This window comes from Mustela nigripes, chromosome 4 (assembly GCF_022355385.1).
Source record: "Mustela nigripes isolate SB6536 chromosome 4, MUSNIG.SB6536, whole genome shotgun sequence".
NCBI classification, from domain to species: Eukaryota; Metazoa; Chordata; class Mammalia; order Carnivora; family Mustelidae; genus Mustela; species Mustela nigripes.
The window spans coordinates 59,450,613-59,475,935 of record NC_081560.1 but is presented as its reverse complement, the minus strand read 5'-3'; the positions used below and the strand labels follow the sequence as shown (position 1 = coordinate 59,475,935).

General features: G+C 37.2%; 1 protein-coding gene, 1 non-coding gene and 1 pseudogene across 6 annotated transcripts in view; all 3 read right to left on the bottom strand.

Annotated features, from left to right (window-relative positions):
* Positions 1-14,721, bottom strand: part of DGKB (diacylglycerol kinase beta) — a 709,227-nt gene extending 694,506 nt beyond the window's left edge. For 4 of the 5 annotated variants that reach the window (XM_059396759.1, XM_059396762.1, XM_059396761.1 and 1 more), the window contains exon 1: positions 14,527-14,721. The gene's annotated coding sequence lies outside the window, so the exon portion shown is untranslated. Of the gene's footprint in view, positions 1-13,988; positions 14,207-14,526 lie in introns of those variants that run through there. The other variant, XM_059396760.1, reaches the window with a different exon arrangement.
* LOC132017067 (small nucleolar RNA SNORA57) lies at positions 3,258-3,408 on the bottom strand. The gene has a single exon (XR_009404144.1). It is a non-coding gene; the product is annotated as a small nucleolar RNA SNORA57 (small nucleolar RNA).
* Positions 14,313-25,323, bottom strand: part of LOC132016303 (transcription factor IIIA-like) — a 94,089-nt pseudogene continuing 83,078 nt past the window's right edge.

The window sequence follows — 25,323 nt, the reverse complement described above, 5'->3', positions numbered from 1 at the left end:
GAGAGAATGAGCATTCTTTGGGTAGTAATAGGTCACCAATGTTTTGTTTATCATAAAAAACTGACAAAGAAAAAAACCAAGTCCTTTACAGGAATCAACGAATTATTTGTACTTAGTCCCTTGGCAATCAAAAGCAGAAAGTAGAAGAAAAAGAGTCCTAAAATAAGAACATGAAATCCCACCCTGAACCTACAAAAACAAAAAGTGTGGGATGAATGGAATCTGGACAACATAAGGCAAAAGGAAACTTGGCCTCCAATGTCTTCAATTCAGACCTATCAAAGAAGTCTTTTCTACAAACTGAAAATCAGTTTTTCAATTTTTTTGTCCTGTTTGGCCTGGAATAAGTAACATAGAGAAATACATTAGCCTCCTTTAGTAATGGCTAAAACCAATAAAAAAGAGGAAAAATCAAACATAAATGCATTAAAAATATATCAGCTTATCAGAATCTATCCAGTCAGAAGCTCTGAGAGTGTCTCATTCTGAAAGTCGTCTCTTTCCACCGTTTTCACTTCCTTATGAAGTTATTCTTTTTAATATCCCATAAATAAAATTAATTAGGGCACATACTATATTGTGTTCTTAGTAAAATGACTGAGTATACTTTTTTTTAGGTCACAGCTAACCTTACTTTTATTGCTTAGGTAAAACTATATAGAAAAGAAATATCTGAAATTCAAAAGTTATTCCAAGGACAACATAATTCTATAATTTCTTAAACTGTGCATAAGTGAAGAACACATACTTGCAAAGTAGACTAGTGTACTGCTGTGGCTGAGTATAGCTTGAAACTGAGGTTTGATATAAATCATGTTTTCCCCCCTAAAAATGCTTTCATTTGTCTTATTAGTTGGTATCGGATTCTGTGGAAAGAGTGGAAGGAGGATAGGGATATATGAAAGCAAGAATCTGCGCAGGTGACCACCCACTTGTGAATTATACAGAGAAATCTTGATAAAACCCTTTTATTCATTCATACTCCTTATAATAAGTATTGGTAATAAGTGTAGTAAGTATTTGGCTGAGAAAAATATTTTCTTTCTATTGTCATTGGTACATCACCACTTAAATGGGACTCTGAGAAAGTGACATAGCAGTGGGAAGATGACTAGATTATTTCCTATTCTCTCCACATATGTGACCTCTTAGCCTACTGTTTACTTACGATAAGCCCTCAAAGTCTCCATGTTGGTTCTTGTCAGATTCTGAAAATAACTCTGATCCTTCCACTTCTTTACATCCAGATTGACAACTGAATGCCGATAATCAACTCATGAATGGTGTCACAAATAAAACAAATGCCTAAATCTAACTTAAACTGCTAATATTGTAGAAATAAAGCACCAATTACTGCATTTGGTCAAATTAAGAATAATCTCATTCTCTCCAAACAGACTAACATGATTGAATATTATTTCCAGAATAAGCGAATATATTTTTTACTACTATGTATGAAGAGGAAAACATGCTAAAGGACGGGCACTTGCTCAGAATAAATGCAAACTATACTGAAAAACGGACAGAGAGGAGGTACGAAACAGAGTATATCAGAGAACAGAGATAGTCACTTAGCGCTCTAACAGAGTAAACGGAAAGAGAAAAACAATGTTGACCCAGGGAAATGCTTTATGAGATGATTCATCACCTTCAATCAAGAAAGAGGTATTTTCAAAGTTCACTTTCACTCAGAGTTTTTTTGTTCTGTTGTTTTTTGTTTTGTTTTCTTTCCTACCTGTTTTGTGCCAGGTACTGTTGCAATCACAGAAAAGAAACAGAGAATCAGAGCACATTGAGAATTCAAGTAAAGTAAGAAAGGAACACCGACAGAAAGGATATTTTAAGTAGCTTAATGTCAAAGAAACATTGGATTGGAGGAGAATACAGTGGCAACAGGCATTCTTGAAAAGATAAAGAGGGGCCATGTTATGAAACTTTGTCTACAGGTTGGGATAGGAGAAGGGGAGGCAGTGGGGAGAAAAGTGCATGTAATTGTAATATTAATAATTTTTAATTAAACTCTAAATCTAATTAAAATGTTTAAATGCCAATACCAAAAATAAAAGTAAATGGCACTAAGAGGAAGAAGGAAACAAGAGTTAAGACTTTTCTTTTCTTAAGGCAACATTAAGTACATGTGTGGCAGAGCTTAATGAGAAGACTGGTAGGGACAAGGGAAAGGTAAATAAAACATGGCACCTCATAGTATTACCAAGGTCAGACTGAGATGGGAGATCACAAATTTATTATGACACCAGTTTTCACAGTTTTGTGATTTTCAAGAGCAATGAAGTGAAAAAGCAAAACCAAACTTCTCAGTTGAGAAAGGGTAAGGATTTTGCCAGATGTTTAGTGGAAGAAAAAGAGTTCAAAGCAATGAAGATTTGGGCAAAAGAACTATTTAAGTTGCCTAGATAACAAGGAGATGGCGAATGAGTAGAGTCACAAAGAGAACAAGGTGTGTCAAGGCACCGGAGAATGGTGGGAGGTGGAAAGAACAGGTGATTAATGTTCTGTACTTCATGATCTTTAAAGAGGACATATTTCAGATATCAAGATTCAGAAAAGAGTCACTGACCAATGGTTAGCATGGAATGGAGTGGAATGCCAATGAAGGTAAGGTAGTTAAGAATTTCTGTAAGCTGTTACTTCACTTGTCAACCTATGTATTTTCATCAATCATGATGATATCAGGAGATAAGATAAAGGAAAATTATCATCCAAATTTCTCCATCTGAAGAAGTAATAAAGAAGATGATGTGATACTGAGAGAGTAGGTGATGACAATATAAAAAGCAAAATGAAATAAAACAATACATCTTGGATGAGCTCTATATTTTTCAATGCCATATCAATAGCTGCTGAAAGGAATCACATATTCATGTAAACTATTTTTGTTGTAAAGATATGAACATCTACTCAAATGCAACTTACCCCAATATCACTCAGATCTTAGCAAATATCTTTGGTCAATAACTTCTCCAACCCTGTCCAAAAACTTCTAACTTTCTCCACTTTGTTCAAATTCTGCCGAGAGAATTTAAATTCCAAAATTATCCTCAATTTAGCACTACAAAGCCTATCTATCTATTCAAACTACTCTCTTCTCTCCCTCATCCCCTCTTTCTCTACGGAAGCTACTACTGCTGGTCAAAGTCAACTCATACTCTACGTTTTGGAACCTATTCAATTCCACATTTTTAGGTAATCCATCAAAAATCCCTTTACTTTGCTGTTTCTGTTTTTGTTTTTGTAACCCATGTCCTGGTGCTTGAGGATATAACTGGTAGACTAAAAGCCATGGGGTACCAAGGACGTGGTATGGAAGAGGGCTGGAGCCCTTTCTTTCTGCCTCAATACTTTATGGGGGCAGGGGCCACACACTTGACCCCCACCAAGAAAAGGAGAGTACACTTTTCTCTTTTCTCTCCTTTCTTTCTTTCTCTTTCTCTCTTTCTTTCTTTCTTGTGTGTGCATGAAACAGAGGGAGGGGCAGAGGAAGAGGGAAAAAGAGCATCTTAAGCAGGCTCCATACACAGTGCAGTGCCCCAAGCCTCAGGCTGGATCGTGACCCTGAGATCATGACTTGAACCAAAAAAAGAGCTTACACTTAAGCGACTGAGCCACCCAGACAACCCAAGTAGACCACACTTTTTAATCATTTGGACTTCTCATAGATATTTAGATATGCTTAAAAACAGCCATCTTAGAAAAGCTCCTTCAAACTTCCATTATTCTCCAGAAACAACTCTTTTTTTTTTTTTTCAAACATCCATACACAAACTTTTTCAATGAGTCACTCCCCATCTCCCATTTCCTGAGCTCCTACTCACTCCTTAACACATTTTCACCTGGGTTTCACCCCAGTCACCATGGCAACCCATCTTTAGCTAAAAATCACCAATGATCTCCCTGTGTTCAAATCCAATGGATATTTTTCATTCCTCATCTCAACCTCTCAGCAACATCTGGCAGTGATGATTACTTTGTCATTCTTATAGGATGTTCTTCCTTAGTCTTTGGAATACCACAGATTTTTGCTATTGTTTTCCTCCCCTGTGACCACTTGTTTTCACTCTTAATATCCCAACTATTATACTATATATATACACTCAACTATATATACTCTAAAAATATTAAAATTCATTAGGATTTGTTCCTAAAATTATCTTTTTCTCACTCCACATTCTTTTCCCAGGGATTCACATCTACTTCAAAGAAAGAAATTACAGTCTGTATCCCCAAATTTATATTTTCTTCCCAGTTTGCTCTCTCATCTCTTTATTCACATGAGCCAACTAGTCACTCAAGAGTTAAGCTTGGATGAATGAAAAGAGTATGGGTTTTCAAAGGAGAGTAAAAGAATCATGATTTCTAAATACTTCCTTGTGTTTTATTGTCCCTTTTTTTTTTTTTTTACGACCTTCCCTCAAGACCCAACTCATTCTAAATTATCTGTAATGAATTTCTTATCCTCTTACTTTCAACTTTCAACAGGAAGATGTGCTTCCTGGACATCTATCTTCTAGCACTGCCCATAGCCCATGGTGTTCTAATTTATACATCTATGTGTTTTCTCCTAACCCTCAATTTTGGAGCTACTTAATGTCAGATCCAAGTTCTATTCATAATTTTCTTTCCAGAACTTAGTACTCTTATGTATGAGAGAGGCTCAAAAATTTTTAAATGAATTATTGAACGCCAATAGACTAGTAAATTGTGATGAGTTTTCCAAAGAGAGATTAATGGATGTTCCCAAAAGAAGAGCTTCTGTGATTAAATGAGGTTAGGGAAATTTGTACTAAATCCCACTCTTAGAGATTCCAAAAAAAAAGCCATGGGGTACCAAGGACCCATGGTTGCATCTGAAGAACTGTAAGAAGTCTTTAAAATAGAAAACTATTTAACTTTGTTTAATGTTTAGATAAGGAACGCTTTCTTGCCCTTTTCTTCTTTTAACACACATAATAGCATTCCTCAAACAATTATTCCTTATATCTTAACACAGTTTAGATTTTAATTCATTAGGATCAGCAAAACAAATGTTAAAGAAACAGGGTATGTGCAGAATTCTCTTTAATCAGAATGCTCCCCAAAGATAAGACATAGATGCTAATTCCTTCAATATAGCTCTGACATTTCCTAGTAGAGAAAAAAATTTGATTAATACAGTACTCCCATACTACTGACACCAAATCTCTTTTTTTTCCTTAAAATTTTTTTATTTATTTGAGAGCGTGCACATACACAAGAGAGTTTCTAATTTTAGGAATTAGAAAACACAATCTAACCATAAAGATTATTATAGTCACATTGAAACCATTGTTTTGTTTTGTTTTGCTTCGAAAGTGTTATAACAAAGATAATACAGTTACATTAACACTAAATGTACCACCAAGCAGTTATGCAAGTAGCTTGAAGGATAAAAGCATTAATAGTTCGAAAATAAAATTTCCAAATGAAGGTCAAAAACCTCTACCACTTCACCTTCACTACGGAGTCTGATACAGTCTGGAGTACATTCAAAACACCAGGAATCCAGGGGCACCCGAGTGGCTCAGTTGGTTAAGCAACTGCCTTCGGCTCAGGTCATGATCCTGGAGTCTGGAGATCAAGTCCCATATCTGGCTCCCTGCTCAGTGGGGAGTCTGCTGCTCACTCTGACCTCTCCCCTCTCATACTCTCGCTCTCTCTCTCTCACCCTCTCTCTCTCAAATAAATAAATAAAATCTTAAAAAAGGAAAAAAAAAAAAAAAAAAGGCACCCAAACACAACAATACTCCTGCCCTGAAGAGCTGTAATGCTATGCTTTCTTCAGTGGGTGACAGGGAAGGAACCTCTATTTGCCAAACAGAAAGTTCTGACATATGGGGTGGCAAATAACATTATGTAACGAGAACGCACCCATTCTGCTAACCAGAACTCTTATTAAGAACAACAGGATAGCAAAGTGACTCATCAGCTTGTGTGCTCTTTCTCAATTCTAGTAATTTGGGACAAGTGTGGGGAAGTTACAAGTTGTTTATGTGCAACCCAAAATGACACGCAACACAAGTTACTAAGCAACATTAAGTCCTTGCATTTTTTCTAATCTTTAAAAGCTGCCACAAACTGAATAATCCTGTAATATAAAGGTAAAGGGAAAAGCAATGTGGGAGTCATGTTTCTGACTGAATGAAATGTTTTTGCTCAATAATTCAAAAATTCTGATTCACCATGAGTTCATCTGTCTTGGTTTTTGGATTACTTCAGGTGTATAATCCTGCTCTGCTCACTGTCAACACCAGAAACTTGTTCTGTGATGAAGAAAAGGATAATGGAGGGGAGGTATGTGAAGTGTTTCTTAGGAGTCTTGAAACCGGTTTGTTCCCCAGTAAACAGGACCTCTGTTCTTCTCTGTTTCACCTCTTTGTCTCTTTCACAGCTCTTATTACAACAACAATAAATCATGTATTTGCTTCCTTGTTTGGGTGTGTCTGCTTCTGTCTGTCTGTGTCTTTTGCTGAAGTACCTTGATCACTGTATGAATTTGTCCCTTATTTTACTCTTTCCTTTCCTGAGCCTGGCACATTGCCTAAAACAAGGTAGCCCAACCCTAACTAAAGAATGAAATAAAATAAAGCACAGGATCATGGCCAGTCGTTCTGTTTCTTAAGGTAATAGTTTTACTAAGTGTGTTTATTCATAGGAACCTTAAAATTTCCCAGAAGTAGCTGACTGTTACTTAGCATCTCTCAAATACAATGCTAAGAAAGGCAGGCAAGCAAGAACTCCCCAGTCTTTCTTTTCATTAAGTAACCAGTGAAGGGATTCCTTGGTCAAAAGCCCAGGGAAAAAACATTTCCCTGCATTCTCTGTCTCAGCAGAACAAGTTGCTGAACAAACTCATCTTTTGTGCTTGAAGTTCTGTTTTCAGGTCAAGGATCCTGAAATGCTCTTCTGCAACACCTCCATTTCTCCCTCTTTTCCAGTTCATATGATTCAAAGGGAGAGTCAATCTAGGTAATAACAGATTTCCTCACATAAGAGATCATCTTTTCCCAGTCTGCATAGGTACGAATGGAGAAGAGTCGAAATAGATGAAAACTGATCAGTTTGTGTATTAGGTGGATGACAGCTGTGCCTATCTCTTAAGGTGATCAGAGGAAGAAAAATGAAAGGTCTTCCATTACGGTGATAACTAACGGGAAGAGAATTGGTAGGCCTAAGTGTTGATTTGTGCCAACCACGCTCCCCGAAGTATTTGCATGTGTTGTCTCATTTACCTTTGTTACCAGTTACCTTTTTTTTTTTTAAATAATTCAATAAAAACCTTTTGGGCAAAATGATAAATAAAGATGACCCTATAAAGAAGATGTTTACTATAACATTTAACAGAGAATGAAAACAGCTTTTACATTTTATTTAGAACATTTTCTTTGCTATTGGCACTTTACTTTTTACCTGAGAGAGCATCCTAAGTAAATAGAAAATATTAAATAGCTATTATTTTTTGAGTATTTATTGTGTTCCTTCCATTCTAAGCCTGTTACGCACATGATTAAATCATGTAATTCTATGAAGTGGGATATCATGTCCACTATCCCTGTTTTACAAAGAGAAATGCAAACCATAGAATTTAAGTTACTTGCTCAAAGTAATCGAAGTTGTAAAGATTTGAGGCCAGGCAATTTTAAGGCAAAGAATAAATGTTAACCCCTATATCACAGGGTCTAAGAAGGAGATGATGAAATTCAAATGAGCATCTGTGCATACCGAGAAATTTTATATCGATTCCATTTCTACACACCTTTAACCACAATTCCAACATCATGAATAATCAAAATATGATATAAGCCAAAATCCTATAAATAAAAAGAAATATTATAAAGGAAGGCCCAGCTATTTCACTCAGGTACTCTTATCTAAATTTGTTGATCGAACTCCAAAGGGATCTTAAATAGCTATCACACATCTCCACATCCTATCACCACTGGTCTTCCCCTGGTTATAACTGCATATGTGACAAACGATTTGTGTGGATTAGAAAGAGAATAAAGTAGAAAAAAAAGAATAGAGTTATCTGACCAATACTTTTAATGAAAATACTGTATTTAGAAAGCACTATAGATATGCCCATCCAGTTCACATTGCTATAATGTTTAAATACTTAATGAAAGAAATTTACGTATCATTAATAACTAAAATCCAAATTATCCCATAAACTGAAAATGGTTCTCTGGGGGAGAGAGAGTAGAGATTGATTTTTCCCACCATTATCCATTTTTTCATTTTTCTCCAGTGGTACTCAACTTTCCAATGTCTGTTCCTGAGATGACTCAATATTTATTAGCTATGACTAAAGCAAAATCTTCTCAGGACTTTCCCGCAAAGAAAATGAGAATTCAAGAAATAGTTTTTCGAAAGCACGATTTCACAACTTCATTCTACTGGCGGACAAAGCAAAATATCTTCAATGAACCACTTATTCCAACACTTGCTTTTTACCCCCCTCAAGATACATTAGTACCAGAAATTAGGTATCGTTATAGATTTCAATATTGTAGTCTAGAATCAGCCATCTGTCCTATTCCAAAATATTGCCTCCTATATTCTAAATATGCAGTATCACAGGGTGTGGCAAATATCTTTTGAATAATTTTATACAAATTATGAGCTCAACTAATGCAAATATACTATCTAACTAAAACCCTGTAACCTGCATTTAAAGACCATTCTGTAGTCTTTTGGGGGGTAAAGACTATGGAATCGGAATTACAGATCCCTCGGGGAACTGAAATAGAGCTTTGAATTCAGTGTTCTTTGACTTTTGCTATTGTATTAGACATAACACTCAGCACTAACATTCCAAAGTTAAATAAGGCTCGATTTCCTTCCTCAATGCAGAAAATAGATGATTTTAACCCTCTGTGGCATATTTAATAATAAAGGAAGTGCAAGTGTCAGTGGAAAAACAGAAGAGGACAGTTGGGCCGGTGGTAGACTCCAAACAGAATCCTAGAAGGTTGTGATGCCACAGCAAAAGCTTAAAGATCCATCATGAGGTGAAACACTAAAGAGTAAGGACAGAGGAATGTGGGTGTCAAGAAAGACATTACAGAGAGAGGTGTAAGAAGAGACAAATAGCATGAATTGTAGAGGCTTATAAAAAGCCAGTAAGAGTTAATAAGTAAACTTGGAGCCTTTGGTTTAAAAGCATGGGCTCTAGAGTCAGAATTCTAGTTCATGCCCCAGCTCCAAAAGTACTAATTTGGAACTGTGGGTGAGACTTTTATCCCTCTTGTGCCTCAGTTTGTTCCTTTATAAAACAGAATGCAGGGGACCCCTGGGTGGCTCAGTCCTTAAGCGTCTGCCTTCCACTCAGGTGATGATCTCAGGGTCCTGGGATCGAACCGCATCGGGCTCCCTGCTGGGTAGGAAGCCTGATTCTCCCTCTCCCACTCCCCCTGCCTGTGCTCCCTCTCATGCTGTGTCTCCCTCTGTCAGATAAATATATAAAATATTTTTAAAAAATGGAATGCAGGGCGCCTGGGTGGCTCAGTGGGTTAAGCCGCTGCCTTCGGCTCAGGTCATGGTCTCAGGGTCCCGGATCGAGGCCCGCATCGGGCTCTCTGCTCAACAGGGAGCCTGCTTCCCTCCCTCTCTCTCTGCCTGCCTCTCTGTCTACTTGTGATCTCTCTCTGTCAAATAAATAAATAAAATCTTTAAAAAAAAAATGGAATGCAGATGATAACTGGATTATCCTATAAGGGTACTGTCAAAATTAAATGTGCAAGATTGCTCATACAAGCAACTGGTAGGTAGCAAGCGCTCAACAAAAGTTCCTGTCATTAGTTTTAAACTGTAAGGGGAAGAGAGCCAAACACCACATTCAAAAATCAACCCTTGAAGCTGACTGTCCTAACTCTACTCCTAACCTCGACCCGCAGTGTCACAAGTGACAAGAGACATGACAAAGAATCAGGGCTGACAATGTAAATGTATTTGCAAAGCTCCACCAAAGTTCATCAACTTTCCTTACGGAGCAGATATATTTATACTCTGATTTTGAAAGTAATAACTTTTGTGCTCCTTGCTCTGTAGTGATTGGCATATTGCCAATAAAAAAAAAAAAAAACTGAGTCAAGGACATTGTGTTTCAAACTTACATGGCAATACAGATTCCTTGTTCAAGACAAATCCTTCATTTCAAATTGTTGACTCAGATAATACTTAAAAAAGAATTTCAGCTGTTTAAATTTAGCATGCTGAGAAAGACCAATCTTAAAATATTGTTTGGCGGTATGCCCGTAACATTTTCATTTTATTCCTTGTTAGTGTTTGTCTTCTGTGATAAGAAGACAAGTGACAGTAATCATGTTATTCTCCTTAACACTTCAGATTTTACCTAAATGAACCGTTTTTGTTTTTATCCTCACCAGTCGAAGATGGCCCTTCATTGCCTGGCAAATTTTCAGAAAGTGATTATACAAGAACTGGTGATATTTCCACACATTGTTTTACCTCTTTGGTCATCATCAGGCCTTTCAGCTCCCACTTTCTTTTGAATCATCATTTCTACTCTTTAAAAAAAAAAAAAAAGTGTAAAAAACAAAGCATAAAGGAGAATATTTGAAGGCAAGCCTCATCTAATTTTTATAATCAGACCTTACAACTCCTTAAAGAGATGGTTTAAATCTGCGCTTTATCTATCTGTCTCACATGCAGTCCAAAGTGTCTGTTTTTTAGCATCCCTCAGGACACAGAATCTGGACAATTTCTCTTACCAGTCTCCTACCATGATAAGCCTCCTCTTATTTCCCTTTTATCCCTCTTGGTTTTTGAGCCTTCCAACTTCTCTCCTCCCATATTAACTCCATCATTTTCCTTCCTGACAAAGATGTCCCCAGCCTCATTCTCATGGTTCATGAAGCCAGAGAACACTGAAATTAGAAGACCTGAATATGCCAAGTTTGCATTTGGGGTCAATTCAGGTTTTCATTTCGATAGATCCAGTCTTGGGTATCAATCGAGCAGGGATTTTTCTTCTGATGGCTATGATTTCTCAAGCAGTCTCAATACACTCCACTGGCAAGTTTGCTCCACTAGAACATGGTAGGGTACCATTTTAATAAAACAATGGAGCAAAGTGATTTAGACTTAATCCTAGCCCACCACTTACTAAAATATGTTGTTTTAGGTGACTTGTTTATCTGCTATGTGATTTAGTTTCTTATCAAGGCGAGAAAATGCCATCTCTCCTATAGCTATTATCCCATAAATGAGAGGACATTTTCAAAGTACTTAACCCAATACCTGTTATTTGTATACTCACAATAACTGTGAACTATTCGTGTACTGTACGGCAAATGAATGACACATGCAAATAAACCAAGGAGCTATCAAGGGGTTGAACCTACTTCATAATTAATACCTAAAGATGAACAAATACATGGGATTATTGCCTTGTTTTGTATTGGTGTTTTAAAAGAGAGAGAAATGTGGGGGGCCTGGGTGGCTCAGTGGGTTAAAGCCTCTGCCTTTGGCTCAGGTCATGATCCCAGGACCCTGGGATCGAGCCCCACATCGGGCTCTCTGCTCAGCAGGGAGCCTGCTTCCTCCTCTATCTGACTGCCTCCCTGCCTACTTGTGATCTCTCTCTCTCTGTCAAATAAATAAATAAAATCTTTTAAAAAAAGAGAGAAATGTCACGAATGGGAGAGGAGCAACAGGAAGAGGTTTCAAATCCTCGCCTAGATCTTCCTCCTGGCAAATGTTCCTAGGGAGAAGTATTACCGTTAAGAGAATATTACAACAGCATCATGCATGTATAAGTACAGTTCTGTTCCTGAAGCCAGCCAGGGGGGAGAAGCATCCAGCAAAGGATATTCTTAATATGTCATTTCAAGCCTATATATCAACATCATAGTCATTATTAGCAGGCAGAATTAGGTTGAGGGACCAGCAGCTATCTCTGGCTTGTCTCTACAGCTCTTCCTTCTTTCCGTGGTGTGCAAGGGAAGCATGAGTCATAGGATACTTGCCTAGTTCAGACACTTTTCCCAGCAAAACTTATCAAAGGTTTAAATTTTAAAATAATTGCTTTATTTCAAAAATAGTTCTGAAAATATTCTCACACATGACATGAGGTAGAACATGAGGCTTACAGTGAGGCCAACCAAATGATGAAAAGAAGGTATTCCCAAAACCTGACTTCTTCTACCTATGTTTCTATGTTAAAAGATATTTTGACGAATCCCTATGCAATTCAAATTCCTAGCAATTCCATTCAGGCTTTTAGCTCGATTTTTCTTCTCTTTAGCTAATACTTGAGGTTCGGATAGTGATCTATAACAGAATTGCTTACAAACTGGCTCCAACGATATTATTTTAGTCTTTTGTGTATATGCTTCCTTTTCTTTTTTATTGCTGTCGAAAGTTTTTAATCATTATCACACATGCACTATCACAATATATCTTCTGGATTATATTCTACTCAGTGATTTACAAAGTTATACATAGAGTTCTGCACCAAGAAATATGTGTGTATGGAATAGGTTACCTCTAATAATTGGGTATTTCCATAATGACAAAGATATTTTATCTGGAGAACCCTGTCAGGAGCAGGCAAAGTAATTCAAATTTCATTCAGTATATGTTTTATTTCTTAATAAAATAATGAAGATTAGGTGGATTCAAGGAGTAACAATTAAAAATTGAAATAATTGGATAAGAGTGATTCTTAGTTTCTTCTTTTCAAAAAAATGGAGAAGTTCTGAATTACTTTGCATTTCACAGTAGTTGTTTCTTAAGTTTTGATACCTCTTTATCCTACAGAACTTGTGACAGCATATGGAATCCAGCTTAAAATCCTGAATTCTGTTTTGCGTACTCCTGATTTTTCATTAATGCTTCTTGGAGAAAACTATAGTAACACCACAATTTTTCCAGTGATCCTACAACTAGGTCTAATATTTTGTGCAACATGTTCTTTCTGCTTGAGAATTCCTTCTTCTTTGCTTCATTTAAAAAAAAAAAAAAAAAAAGAATTCTGGTCAGTGTAAAAGAGGACCTGGTTAGAAATACGCCAGCATTTTTAAATTAATTATTTCTGGTTTCCCTCTAAAAGAGACCTTTAGTATTCTGTCTGCATGCACATTTATTTAGTCATTTGCTTTACAATGGGCTGGCTGTCGCTGACCTGTTTTTACCTCCTTTTAAGAGTTTGTTATCTGCAATTTGAGCAACCAGTTGAAGTAGTTTTTCCAAAAGTTTTTTTTAGCCTTCCTTTTTTGCCAGGGACCACAATGCTGCTGGGTTTGAAGTATAAAGCCATCTATGTAAACCCCCCCCCCCCACTTTGAAATCACAAGGAGGGGACTCCTTAGCAAGTGGAGAAGATGACTGCACTAGTAAGAAACTGGGGGGAATCCAGCCCTCCACCCACTAAAGAGTATTTGAATGTTTATCCTATCATCAGTTGTCTGACAGTGATCGAGAGACCTACTCCACATTTCATTTTAATATAATAAAATAAATCAAAGACCTTTGCTTCATTTCGTTTGTTAGACTGCTTCTTTATTTGAAGATTAGGAATAAGTCTGGAATGAAACTTGTAACAATTAGGTGGGTATCTGAAAGTCTAAGCTGGCCTCTTCACGAATTTTCTTTTGAAAAGGCGAAGTGTCGTCCATTAGTAACTTTCAGGAGCTCCCTATTGTAATTCAATGTAGGACGCCTTTACCAGTTTTGTTGCCTAAAATCACAACGGACTAGGCGCTTTAGGGCATACCTACCCGACAAGCCACGTCCGCCAACAAATAACCAAGAGTAAACCAACTACAGCATAACTAGGACGGGAGTCAGAGAGAAAAACGGATTTAACATGTCAAGGAGAATTCAAACCTATGCTTTTCGAACTTTCCTCGCCATTTCTTCTCAGCCTCCCTTCCCCCGCAGCACAAACCCAGAAGCCACTCAAATTGCCAGCCGTGTCGAGTTTAACTTACTGCAGTGTGATGCAGGCGAGGGCTGGGCGCATCGCATCCCCGAAGCGAGAGCAACCGCTTTTCCGGAGAGGACCTGGGACCAGCCAGCTCTCAGGATCCCTTCCGATTCACACGCTCTCGGCTCGGTGAAGAAGGCTGCCTCGCAGCTCGGCTTCCCCAGAGGAGTGGAGCTTCAAGAACTCCGCTCTCAGCATCTCCTCCCCTCGACTTCCACCCCCTTCCAGCACGCACGGCCCATTCTAACTAGTGTCTGAAAGATGGAAATCGTCTTCCAGTCAACAACACAGGCTGCCTGCAGCCCACCCTTCCCTGACAATTTGCAACTCAAAAACAGCAGCGGAGGCTCAAAGGTGTAGGTTTCCGGAGCCTGAAAGTCATCTTTGGCATCCCCCGTTCCCCACCTCGCACGCACTCCCGCTTCCCCTCCTCTGCGCGGCCACCTCCAGGCTCCCACTCAGGCTAGGCATCACAAACGGTTATTTTATTATCCATACCAATAAGCATCAGAAGGAAACGGGATTTGTCAGAGATGAAATACCTGTTGTCCATGACCCACGCTCTTCGCTCATCTCTTTGAGTCCTTCATTTCTACCAAGACGCGGTGATATTGGGAATCTGTGCAGTGCGTGTGTGGATGTGTGTGCGTGTGGCGAGGAGGAGGCGATCTGCGCGGCTGCAAGCACCAACCCTGCCTATCTCTAGCTGGCGCTTCCACAGCTGCTGTTGCTACTACTGCCGCTGGAGCTCAGGGAGAAGGAGACAGAGAGACAGGGCTTCACAGCTCTTCAACTGCTGGACCAGTTATAAGAGGAGGGTGGAGACTGTGCAGGTATGAGTGGTTGTGGTTGAGACATTAAGCTTGATTCACTGCAATTACTACCATTCAGAATACGTTTCCCCTTCCCCAGGAAACTTGATACCTTGTCTCCCCACCCTCTGGCTAACTATAGTCCTTGCCCGGTCATTGTTCATCCGCCACTTGCCTAACCCACTTCTAGCAATTCTAAAAGCTGCACACTCTATTCCTGCATTCTAACTTGGTCACCTGGGAGCAGGGGACTGGAGGATGGAGGAGGATAAAATAAGAAGGGATGGGGAAAAGCAGGTGGATATTAAAAGGGAAATCGTTTGTATGCATAACCCGTCAGCATACCGATAAAAATGATAATTTTGAGCCATGTGTGTAAAATAATGCATTGGAGTAATAAAAACGTAAGCCACGAAATAATCATGTCCATTTTATAAAATGTATGCAAAACCAGACAGCTATTAAGGAGGGTGTTTATAAGCTGAATGCAGGGTATCTTGATATACACACATCCCTTGTTGGCTCTTGTCTTCCATGCATAGTATCCACTGTGATTTCAATGCATCAGTATTTCTGACAGCTAGAAATTCTGGTGAAACCTACTGGTTACTGCTGCCTGTGGAGTCTCCCTTTCTCTTCTTATTGGTTGCTCATTCTCTGCCCTGATTTATCTCCAGCTTATTTTCACATTAGGTGAAGCTGAGCTGAATTTAGAACTTAACCAAGTTTTCAAAACCCCTAAAGACAAGAACACTTCCCAATAACTTACTTAATCTTTTATAGCAATAGTTTGTCTTTTTATTCTTGTTCTGTAATAGACTGGATAACCATGAACAACCCCTCCCAACTAGACACACAGGTATGTACACACACATCCGTACACACGCACAGCACTTAATTGTTGGTACTATTAATCCACTTCGAGCGCTCAGTTGTCTAAGTTAAAAATAAACTTAATTCTTTTTTATTGTAATTGTAATGCACACCATTAATTATTTCTGCTCTGCTCCGAGCAATTTTTGTATTTGCCATATATTTTCCCATTTGTTAGGGTTTACTTAATCAGGGTTAATTTGGACAGATGTTAATACAAAAGAAGGAAGTGTAACAAATACAACAGAGGATCCAGAGGAGGAAAGGAACCCAAAAGATTTAAGTAATACATTTTTCTCTTGATCTGTTTATATTACAAAATCACTGCTCTTAGATAAACAAAGGCTAGTTAATGTACAAAGCATTTATTAAGTATCCAATAAATATCAATTTACCAAAACCAACCTTACTGCAATTATAACAAAAATATATAAATTAATGTTTGTTTTAAAGTCATACATGAGGGGCGCCTGGGTGGCTCAGTGGGTTAAAGCCTCTGTCTTTAGCTCAGGTCATGATCCCAGGGTCCTGGGATCGAGCCCCACATTGGGCTCCCTGCTCGGAAGGGAGCCTGCTTCCTCCTCTCTACCTGCCTCTCTGCCTACTAGTAATCTCTGTCGGTCAAATAAATAAATAAAATATTTAAAAATAAATAAATAAACAAACAAATAAATAAATAAATGCAATGTAAGGAAGTAGGCAAAGACTGTCCACCGTACTTAGAAATAATTTGATACATAAGGACAAATTTGTCCATAAATGTCCCCATCAGTAGATTTTAGACTTCATGCGTATCTTTGTATAATTAATCAAGCTTAAAAAAAAATAGTGGCAGGCGTGCCTGGGTGGCTCAGTTGGTTGAGCAGCTGCCTTCAGCTCAGGTCATGATTCCAGGGTCCTGGGGTCGAGCCCTGCATCGGGCTCCCTGCTTAGAAGAGAGCCTACTTTTGTCTCTCCCTCTGCCTGCTGCTCTGCTTACTTGTACTCTCTCTCCCCATCAAATAGGTAAATAAAATCTTTGAAAAAAAAATAGTGGCAGAAAAATAACCTTGTTCTGTAAATTCCCACTAATCAACTAAATAAAAAATTTACAGGTATAGAGAAATAAACAATATCTTAATTCCCAACTGCCTTTCTTTTGTCATCAAAATATGTATTCCCAAACTAAATTCCATAATTTAATTCATATTTGTTCACTGTAGAAAAGCCCAAGCATGGCAAGGCCTGCAATAGCAGAAGCCAAGTCTGCTTTGTTCACTCACGTGTCTCTAGTGTCCGGCAAAGTACTTAGAATGTGCTATGTGTACAATAGGTAGTTTTCTAATAAATGAGTGGATGAATAAATAAATTAATTTCCAGTGCAAGATATGGGGAAGGTAAGTGAGAATAAGGATGTTTAAACTCTTCCAGTCTTTACTCTGCTGCTAAGTAACTGTGAAACTTCGGACTCACCTCTTATTGTCTCAAAAGTAACCTTTCACAGACTCTACAAAACTTCATAATATGTGTTTTCCCAAAACTTTTCCAAAATGATTTTTCTATGTCCTATATGAATTCAATCAACACGAATTCCCACGAATTCTCAGTTCCTGAGAATTCTGCAAATCAGTAACATCAGGACCTATTCATCTTTAAGAAATGTACAGCACCCCCGTCCAAATTTGACTTCTAAATCCATACATAGTCTAGTGGGTACTAGATGTTTAAGAAAATAGGTTGTTCACAGGAAACAGCTGGTGTTGGTGGAGGAAGAGAAGGGGGAACCCTCTTACACTGTTGGTGGGAATGCAAACCGCTATAGCCACTCTGGAAAACAGTATGGAGGTTCCTCAAAAAGTTAAAAATAGAGCTACCCTACAACCCAGCAATCGCAATATAGGTATTTACCCAAAGAATACACAAGAGCTAATTCAAAGGAATACATGTACCCTGATAATCATAGCGCCATTATCAATAATAGCCAAATTACAGAAAAAGTCCAAATGTCCATCAATTGATAAATGGCTAAAGAAGATTTGGAATATATATATACATATACACACAAACACACATACACATACACAAACAATGGAATGTTACTCAACCATAAGAAAGAATTAAATCTTGCCATTTGCAGGGATGTGGATAGAGCTAAAGAGTATTATGATAAGTGAAATAAGTCAGAGAAAGGAAATATCGTATGATTTCACTCATATGTGGAATTTAAGAAACAAAACAAATCAACATAGGGGAAGGAAAAGAGAGGAACACAAAGAAACAGACTCTTAACTACAGAGAACAGACTGATGGTTTCTAGAGGGGAGGTAAGGGGGGTGCAGGGTGGGGAATGAGTAAAACAGGTGATGGGAATTAAGGAATGCACTTGTTGTGATGAGTACGGGTGCTGTACAGAAGTGCTGAATCATTAAATTCTACACCTGAAACTAATATTACACTGTATGTTAACTAACAAAAACTTGGGGGAAAAAAGAAAACATTCCCCAGAAGTTATAGGCTTATCCAAAAATAAAAAAGAAAAAGAAAATAGGAATTGGGTCATTACACATGTATGTCTATGTGTTCCTAAAATGTTAGTCCTGTAATAAGGATTATAAGCAAGATAACCTTTATTAACCTTTTATGAATTTAAGCGAGGCAATTTTTAAAACAAATTCAAGAAAAGCAAAGCTTAGCTAGTGACATAGCATACATTACTTAAAGTCAATATAAATTCGTATTTAATAACAGCCTTTTATGTGAACTGGTGCTTAGAAACACCTTGTCATGTTATTTTATTCAACAAACATTTATAGAATATCTATTATGTACAAAGCATTGGAAAGAGAAACATAGTCCAAACACTCTTAGCATGTGCTTCTAAAGGACATATGGTCCCATAAGTAAATGTATTCTTACTTTATAGTGTAAACATTTTTTAACTTTGTTATGTTTGAGAAAAATCAAATAGCTTAATTTATATCAAGTGTGATTAAAATCTTCACAACTTTGACTTTAATGATGAGACAATGACTACGTCCTAAATGGGATAGATTGTAACATGGTAACTTTTCCAGTGGTTTTCAAACCATAAATAAGTACACGTAGACTGGAAAGTTATGAAAGATCCAGAAAAGGCCCTATATTTATAAAGAATAAAAATTATAAAAAACTGGATTTGAATAGGCTCTTAGACCAAATCTAATCCAGTTTTCACATTCCACAGGACTGGAAATAACATAGCAGGTCATCATGGCTTATTGCCGGGAAGGTCATTTACCAATCTCCTCTAGACTCTCGGGCTAGGAATAGCAATGTTAGACACGCAAGCTCTGGCACAAAAAAAAAGGCAAGTTTTAATCCCTAGGTGTGTCAATGACCAAATATACGACCTTGGAACAACTATCTTTTTACACCTCAATTTTCACATTTATAAAACCAGGATTTTTTTTCAATTTCATTAGAATACAATTTTCAGAACTGGAATATATTTAAAATAGGGGCGCCTGGGTGGCTCTGTAGGTTAAAGCCTCTGCCTTCTGCTCAGGTCATGATCTCAGGGTCCTGGGATGGAGCCCTTCATCGGGCTCTCTGCTCTCTCTCTACCTACTTGTGATCTCTGTCTGTCAAATAAATAAATAAAATCTTTATTAAAGAAAAAGAAAATATACAATGTGATGATCTGACGTGCATATACTATATAAAAAGATTCCCATACCAAGTTGATTAATATATCCATTACCTCACATATTTTATTTTATTTTTTTGCTGAAACACTTAAGTTCTACCCTCTCAGCAAATTTGAATTATACAATATAGTATTATCAAAACAGTCCCTATGTTATTCATTAGATCCTTCCTTATTCATCCTACAGCTGAAAGTTCGTATCATTTTTCCCTATCCCTAGCCCATGACAACCACCATTCTGATTCTCTATTGGAAATTCAACTTTTTTCTTTTTTTCTTATTCCACATGTAAGTGTAACCATGCAGTATTTGTTTTTCTCTGCCTGTCTAGTTCATTTAACTTGCAAAACACTCCAGTTTCATTCATATTCTTATAGATGGCAAATGGCAGAATTTCCTTCTCTTTTAAGGATAAATAATATTCTGCTATGTGTGTGTGTGTGAATAACATCACACTTGTTATGATATTTATTATCAAAAATATGAGAGATAAATGTTGGTGAGGTTGCAGAGAAAAGAAAACCCTTACATACTATTGGTCTGAATGCAAAGTGGTACAGCCACTATAGAAAAACAGTATGAGGTTCCTCAAGAAACTAAAAATAGACCTACCATATGGTCCAATATTCCCACTTCTGCATATATATCCAGAGAAAATGGAATCAGAATCCTGAAGAGGTATCTATACTTTCATTTTCTTTGCAGCATTACTCCCAAAAGCTAAGACAGGGAAACAACCTAAGTGTCTGTCAGTGGATGGATAAATGGATAAAGAAGATATGATACATATTCAATGAAACAAACCAGAAAGAGAAGTCCATAGTATCACTTATATGTGAAACCTGATATACAAACAAAAAACAAAATCTCATAGAAACTGAGTATAAAAATGATCATACAAGGTTGAAGTCGGGTAAATAGGGAAAGTTTGGAAAAAGAGTACAAACTTTCAACTTTAATGTGAATAAGGTCTGAAGATCTTATGTAAAACATGGGTGACTACAACTGATAATACTACACTGTATAACTGAAATTTGCTGAGAATAAACTTAAATGTCAATAAATAAATAAATGAGTGATGGATGTGTTAATTAAGTAGATGGGAGCATCCTTTCACAATGGATACATATATCAAATCACCATAAGATGCATTTGAAATATCCTAACATTTTACAAGTCACTTATACCTCAATAAACCTATAAATTGTAATATTTTAAATTAATGTTTTATTTATTTATTTTAGAGAGAGAGAGAGTAGGGGAGGGGCAGAAAGGGAGGGAGAGAATTCCAAGCAGACTCTCCACTAAGCATGGAGCCCTACATAGAGCTCGATCCCAAGACTCTGAAATTAGGACCCAAGCCAAAATCAAGGGCCAGTTGCTTACTCAACTGAGCCTCCAGGTGCCCCTGTAACTAATAAAATTTTTTAAAAATAAAACTCCTTCATTTGCTATAGTCCTATTGGAATCATGAAAGCAAGACTTGTTGACTCTCAAAGCCAGGTGCTCAGGGGTCCCATTCCTAAGGTGGCAGTCATTCAAGCTGGGGCACCAGTCATGGGTACAAACCCCTCCCAGAGAGATGCTGGCAATTTAGTATTATCCTTAAAGGATGCCAGAGAAAGAAGGCAATGCACTTGTCCATATCTCAAAATGAGGATAATAGCATCCACAACACAGAACAGCTTGGAGAATCAAAAAGTTTGGTACAGATAAAGTACACAAAACACTGCCTGGCAGAACTCTGCATGTGCGGGGCCTGGGCATGCTTATACCTACATGTGCACCCACACCCATACACCTCTGCTCCTGACTGCATGTACATGCATACACACACACAAGGATTTTTACCTCTTCCGTTCATTAGAGTCATGATTTCTGAGGTTAATGTTTACCTACTTGACTTCCCAGTTATTGAATTTTTTTAAACTCAATGACTTTGGCAGAATCTGCATGATTCCCCTGGGGCCTCGTGGGGTCAGCAAGCATACTGTGGACCCCAAGACACAGTTTTTTAAATCAAAGAGCATTCTCCCTCTACTTCAAGAAGGTAACCCATACTGTAAAGAGGTCTGAATGAACAGGGACAAATCACAAGAATTACCGACGAAGCCTTCAATCAAACGTCCTTAAGCACCCACAACAGGTGAAGTCCACAGCTACATACTTACTTAAGGAACCATAGAAAATGCAGCAAAACATGATTTAAAGCACAAAATACAAAGCTTGTGACAGAGAAATTGTAGCTTTGAAATGGAACTTTTATGTGGGAAATTAGCAAACTCTAATATAGCCTAGCCATTTATTTGGCTGTCTCCATGATGGATGTGGATTACATTATAATTGATTTAGCAATGGTCACTTGCACAGTGAATTTCAGGACAAATTCCTAAAAATGGCCAGATTTTATATTGCATGACCTCACTCTTATTTAGACCAATGTTTTTTGTTTTAAAAACACAGCATACACATTCTGCCGTGACTGTTATCTTTTGCTTTCTTTCCCCCCCCCCCCCCCCGGAAGAAGCCAGATAAGCGGATTTAATTAATTTTTCTTCTGGGCCTTCTCTAATCCTAGAATGACATCACATCAGTCTCTCTAGCATTTGGGAGGCCATCCGTTTGTTTGTCTCTTCACTGGACTTACAAACCAATTTATATTTATATTTGCACAAAGTCCTACAAACAGAAGGTATTCAAAGATTTTTCAATTGTATTGATATGGTATTGTAACAAAAATTATATTATTTATTTTTTTTAAGATTTTATTTATTTCTTTGACAGAGACAGATCACAAGTAGGCAGAGAGCAGGCAGAGAGAGGAGGAAGCAGGCTCCCTGCTGAGCAGAGAGCCAGATGTGGGACTGGATCCCAGAACCCTGAGATCATGACCTGAGCTGAAGGCAGAGGCTTTAACCCACTGAGCCGAAGGCAGAGGCTTTAACCCACTGAGCCACCCAGGTGCCCCACAAAAATTATTTTAAATGTCATTTTTTAAAAGAGAAGAGATAGCTTTCATTTATTTAAATATTAAAATATTTATAACAACAGGCTATAAATTTCAAGCAAATAGGTACTTTAACTTTAAACTATTTAACTGGTAAAATAAAGTTTATCTTGTGGGTACCTGAGTGGCTCCCTTGGTTAAGCGACTGACTTTGGCTCAGTTCATGACCTCAGGGTCCAGCAATAAAGTCCGCTGTCAGACTCTCTGCTCAGCAAAGAGTCTGCTTCTCCCTCTCTCTGCTCGTGCTCTCTCTCTCTCTCTCTCTCTCTCTCAGATAAACAAAGAAAATCTTAAAAAAAAAAAAAAAGGTTTATCTTGTCTACATTTTAGACAAGAACTACCTTAAGATGAGGGCAGGGGTTTTCTTTGTTTTGTTTTCCTTTGGTGGGGGGCTTAAATGTTTTCTATTGTACCTTATATGATTTAACCTTAAAGTAAATTTTTATTAAATCGACTTAGATTTCTATAACTTCTAGAATGCCAAGGAATCTGAAAGGAAAAATCTGTATTAAAATTTGTACCAGGAGGAGCACCTGGGTGACTCAGTCTGTTAGGCATCTGCCTTCAGCACAGGTCCTGATCCTGAGGTCCTGGGATAGAGCCTTGTATTGGGCTCTCTGCTAGGTGGGGATTCTGCTTCTCCCTCTGCGTCTTCCCTCCACCCCCCACCGCCGCTGTTGATGTGTGCCCTCACTATCTCTCTCTCTCTCTCAAATAAATAAAATCTTTAAAAAAATTGTAACAGGAATTATAGCTACTTACACTATGCATTAAAAATACATATATAAGGGATTGATTTGGGGCAGATTTAACAGAGCATTTTATTAAAAAGGCAAATGCTGTAGGGCTGTGGAAATTTTTTTTTCATTATCTTTATATTCACTGTAGTGAAATTAACAATCTATGTCCTTGAAGTTAGTTTGAGAAACTAAGGATGCATTTCTTCAGTTAACCTTTTCAGTCTATACTGGCTGTGGGTAAATATAAATATTCATATAATAAAGTATGTTCATTAAATACAGAAGCATATTCTAAGCCTCAATAAATGTTTCCTAAAAATTGAACTCATATTTTTTGTGGTGGCTTCTTATTGATTTCCCAGAATGAAGAGTATGAAGGAAGAAAAGTTTAATCCTATATGTGACTGTGACCTTGTACAGTCCCCAAACAGGCATATCATTTTATCCTACAGTCAATAATTTGTCTTCCTATTGGTTATAATAGGTTACAATATCAGATTCTCAAATAACTCAGCAATAATAGAAGGTCTCCTGAAAGAGGGGGTGTTTTGTACAATGTTGTCTTTTTCTAAACCTTTTTATATGTTTTTCATAGCTTCATCATCCTTACCTAGACCAGTAGCATGTATACATTATGTTACTAAGACTGAGCTTTGAAGCTCCTCTTAAGAGTATTATGAAGAGGAACTTCAATAATTTGTAGAAGTAGAAAGAAAATAACTTTCATTGGGGATTTTCTAAATAGTTATAACCATATCCAGCCCAATGTTTAAAACTTAGGTAGTATAAAAATTTATTTTACAAACTGACTCCATTATATGTCAGCTTGCAAATTAAAAATAAACTGCATAATTAAAACAGACAATGACTAAATATATTTTTAAAAAAGCAGTCGCTTTTTTTTCTCAGTTGGCATGACCTGAATTCAGAGACCATATTTGCCCTGGATGATTTATCTAAAAATGGCTTTTGAGGTTGAATAGTTCCATGAAACACTGAAATAAGCACTTTTACATCAATAGAAATTGACGTCAAAACTGTTAGGCAAAAATTGCCACCCATGGTGATAATCCTGGGAAACTGTGATGTCATGATACTTTATACAATCAAAATATATATTATTTAAAAATCAGAAAAACTAATATATATAGTAAACAATTTTTTCTTAGAAAGACTTAATCTGAAATACAAAAAAAAAAAAAATAAAAACACCAACAGAAAACTTAGAACATATTTTATGTTAACTTTGTTTCCTTTTTCTGTCCACCAAAATATGTTCACTTTCAGTAAGAGCAAATTCTTTTATGCTAGCCACAAATCTAAGAGCATATACTAAACAATGGCACTGCATTTAATTTTCACAACTATCTTATGATGCAGATACTCTTGTCATTTCCAATTTTTAGATGAAGAAACAGAAGTACAAAGAAATTTATCCAAGGACCAAAAAACTCTGGCTATCCTCAAAGGCACTGGATCTTCATAAACTGATTCTAGACCTCATATTCCTAACAGCTCCACTATAATGCATCTCTACTCTTAATAGGTAAATATCATTTAAGATCTGAAATTAGAATGCTTAAGGCAATAGAACAGATAATTGCTTAATTTATGTTTAGTCAGTACTGATGTACCTAACACTTGAAATGTCAATAATTTATATTAACTTTAAATTATGTGGAGATAGAATTCTTGACAATATAATATCCTCATTAACTGTGAATTCAAGATTCCTTACCTTTTTTCATGTGATAATCTATTTCAAGCATTTACATATTTATTATAACTAATAGTTTGTATCAGATTTACGTCATGCCAAGGTAAAGAATAACTAATAGAGCCATTAATTTATGCATTTTATTTTTTAAAAAGACATATTTATTTGACAGAGAGCGCTAGCAAGCCAGTCTGCATAAGCAGGGGGGGAGGGGCAGGCTGAAGCAGTGGAAGAGGGAGAAGCAGGCTTCCTGCTGGTTGGGGAGCCCGATGTGGGGCTCGATTCCAGGACCCTGGGATCATGACCTAAGCCAAAGGCAGCTGTTCAACTGACTGAGCCACCCAAGTACCCAATTTATGCATTTAATAACTATGTTAACTTCACAATGTATACATGCAGTGAAATATTATATATTACCATAGTTAGTTTTTCTGTGGCTCTCCCTCATTATACCATAAACTCAATGAAGGAAGAACTATATCTTATTTGCCTTTGTAGCTTTAATTCTTTGAAAAATGTCTGGAAT